This window comes from Rana temporaria, chromosome 2, assembly GCF_905171775.1.
Source record: "Rana temporaria chromosome 2, aRanTem1.1, whole genome shotgun sequence".
Taxonomy (NCBI): Eukaryota; Metazoa; Chordata; class Amphibia; order Anura; family Ranidae; genus Rana; species Rana temporaria.
Window position 1 is genome coordinate 120340870 of NC_053490.1, and position 3241 is coordinate 120344110.

Here is a 3241-nt window from a genome sequence, read left to right on the forward strand (position 1 = left end):
TCTCAGTGAGCCGCCATGTTGGTACACCTGACACTCCCTTATATACGAGCAGTTAGTCGTTCCGTACTTTGGCACGTAGGGTGGTGTAGGTAGGATAAGTGGGGCATTCATGGCCTTTTACGTTTAGAAAGTTATGTATACTTTCGTCATTTTCTGGCGACCAGTAGTGAGGTCATCAGTCTGTCTGGGGAATCTTTGCTGATGATTGGCTTATAGCTGTGTCACAAAATATTTGTATTTTGAGAAGTCTCATGGTTTTAAACTGAACTTTTTTGTTGGTTAGGTTTGGGAAAAGTTAAAGCGGTGTAGTGTAGCTGCTGACTTTTAATAATCGGACGCTCACCTGTCCCACAGTCCAGCATGCGGGCGTACGAAGCCCCGCTCCAGTGTCATTGCACTGCAGTGTGATTTCAAAAAGAGTCTGGTATAGGGTGACCACGTGTCCCGGATTGCCCGGGACAGTCCCGCATTCTGCAGGTCTGTCCCGGGCACATTCACTCTGGGACAATACAGTGTCCCGGAATGAAACTGACACAGGTCCCAGCATCAACCCCTCAGAGGTTAAGATGTGACACCCCCCCAAATAGTGAAGAACTACAGGTCCCAGCATAGATCTGTGAAATCTATGGGGTCACACCCTTAGATCTCATGGGTTCATGCTGGGAGTTTCAAAATTGGGGGGGATGGGGGTCACATCTTTAGATATCATTGGTTCATGCTGGGATTTGTAGTCCTTTACTTTAGGGGGGTTAAGGACTACAGGTCCCAGCATGACCCCCCCCCCCCAGAGCTGAAGATGTGAGACCCCCTGCCCCCCAATTAGTGAAGAACTACAGGTCCCAACATAAACCTGTGAAATCTATGGGATCACACCCTTAGATCTCAGGGGTTTCATGCTGGGTGTTGTAGTCCTTTAAATTGGGGGGGTCACATCTTTAGATATTAGGAGTTCATGCTGGGACTTGTAGTCCTTCACTTTTGGGTGGAATGTGACCCCCAAAAGTGAAGGACTACAGGTCCCACCATGAACCCCTCAGAGCTGAAGATGCGACCCCCCCCCCCCCCAACTAGTGAAGAACTACAGGTCCCAGGATGAACCGGTGAAAACCATGGGGGGGGGGGGGGGTCACGTTTTTTTAAATAAAAAGTTATCTTTTTTTAGGAAGGGGGGGGGGGGGGGTGTCCCTGAATGGCAGTTTGGAAATGTGGTCACCCTAGTCTGGTACGATTTTTAGCCCAATGCAATTTCCAATGTTATACACTTTAACTAGCTGCTACCCGCCGGCCGTCAAATGACGACAGGGCGGTGCAGCTCTTGTTCTGGGAAACCATCATATGACTGAGCCCTGATTATAATAAAGTGCCCACCAGTGTCACCAATCAGTGCCCATCACTGCCCACAAGTGCCACCAATCGTGCCCAATAGTGATGCCAGTCACCAGGCTATCAGTCCAGCCTACCACTGCTGTCCATCAATGCGTATCAGTGTCGCCCATCAGTACCGCCTGTCCGTGCCGCCTAACAGTGCCCATCAATTCCACCTATCAGTGCCCATAAGTGTGGCAAATTAGTGCCTCTTCATCAGTGTCACCTCATCAATGCCCACCACTTCAGCCTATCAGTGCCACCTCATCAGCTCACATCAGTGAAAGAGGAAAACTACTTAATTACAAAATTTACTGACAGAAACAAATCTTTGTTTTTTGGTCACTGGAGTGACAGGAGAGGTGCATTACAGGCGTTATTTTTTGTGCTAAAACGCCTGTAATGCACCTGAGTGTGAAAGTGGCTTTAAGATACATATCTTTTAAGATAGATCCTTAAAGGGGTTGTAAAGGTTTGTTTTTTAATAACAAACATGTCATAGTTTAGGGTGACCAGACATCCGCTGTTTCAGGGGACTGTTTATCTCCTTGCCTTCCCTGGTGGAGTGATCTTCCTCTGCACCCCATCCAGTAGTAGCCGGGGCCCAGAGAGTGAGACTTGACAGGCTGTGAGGAGGGCGGCGACGGGCAGAGAGTCACTGATTGCCGCCATTACTCGTAAAAAAAAAATATGTCCCCGGATTTCATTTTAAAAATGTGGTCACCTTATCATAGTTACCACCTCTGTGCAAGGGTTTTGCACAGAGTGGGCCCAATCCTTCTTTTCTGGGTCCCCCCGCAGAGCACCTGGCTGCTTCTCTTCTCGTGTGCCCCCTTAGAGAGACGTTTTCCATGGGGGTACTCATTCGTGGGGCGCTCCCGAGTCCTGCTGCTGCATCCATTGACACAAAGAGCAGGACTGGCTCCTGCTGCTATCAATCTATCCAATGAGGACCCGAGACATTTGCTGGAGCTGGTGTGCTCATCCCATCGCTGGAAAGATCGGGTTCAGGTAAGTTAAAGGGGGGCTGCTGCACTACAGAAGGTTTTTCACCTTAATGCATAGAATGCATTAAGATGAAAGACCTTGAGGGTTTACAACCCCTTTAAGACACACATGCATAACAATTAAAGTGATATTAAAGTCAAAACATTTTAAACTTACCTGCTCTGTGCAGTATTTTTGCACAGAGAAGCCCCGATCCTCCTTTTCTGGTGCCCCCCACCGGCACTGCAGTTCACCAGATGGTAAGGAAAACTATATATTGCGAATATATATACTATATTAGTAGGAGAAGAACCAACTTCTGTAACTAAATGGGAGCAACAATTGGGTTTGCCAGAAAATGAACCTGAGAGCTAAAATATTAAAGGTAGCAAGTTTTTCCTTAGTTGCCCACAGATTCCAGGCGGAGATGCCGTCTCTGTTTTGGAGGGTATCTCCACCCTACCTGGGTTTCTGTCCCTCTCTCCTCCTGCTCTCCCTCTCTCTGGCCACAGGTTTTCAGAACAGCCATGCCTAGGGAGTAGAAGACGAGATCAGGACTACACATGTATCACTGAGCAGGACGTGAAAGAAAACTCCCCAATAGAGTCACAGGCAGCAATATAAACATGCTGTGATCTAGGGGGGTGCTGAGAGTATATAACTAATCCAAGAGACTTGGTGAGTACAATTGATGTAAGGGGGCACTTTGATGGGGACAACTCATGTAAGCGGGACTCTGATGGGGACATTTGATTTAGGGGGCAATCTGTTGTAGACATTTCATGTAAGAAGGCATTCTGATGATGCAATTGATACCCAGGGGCACTTTGAGGAGAGCAATTGATATAATGGGGCACTCTGATGAGGACAGTTGATGTAAAGAAGCACT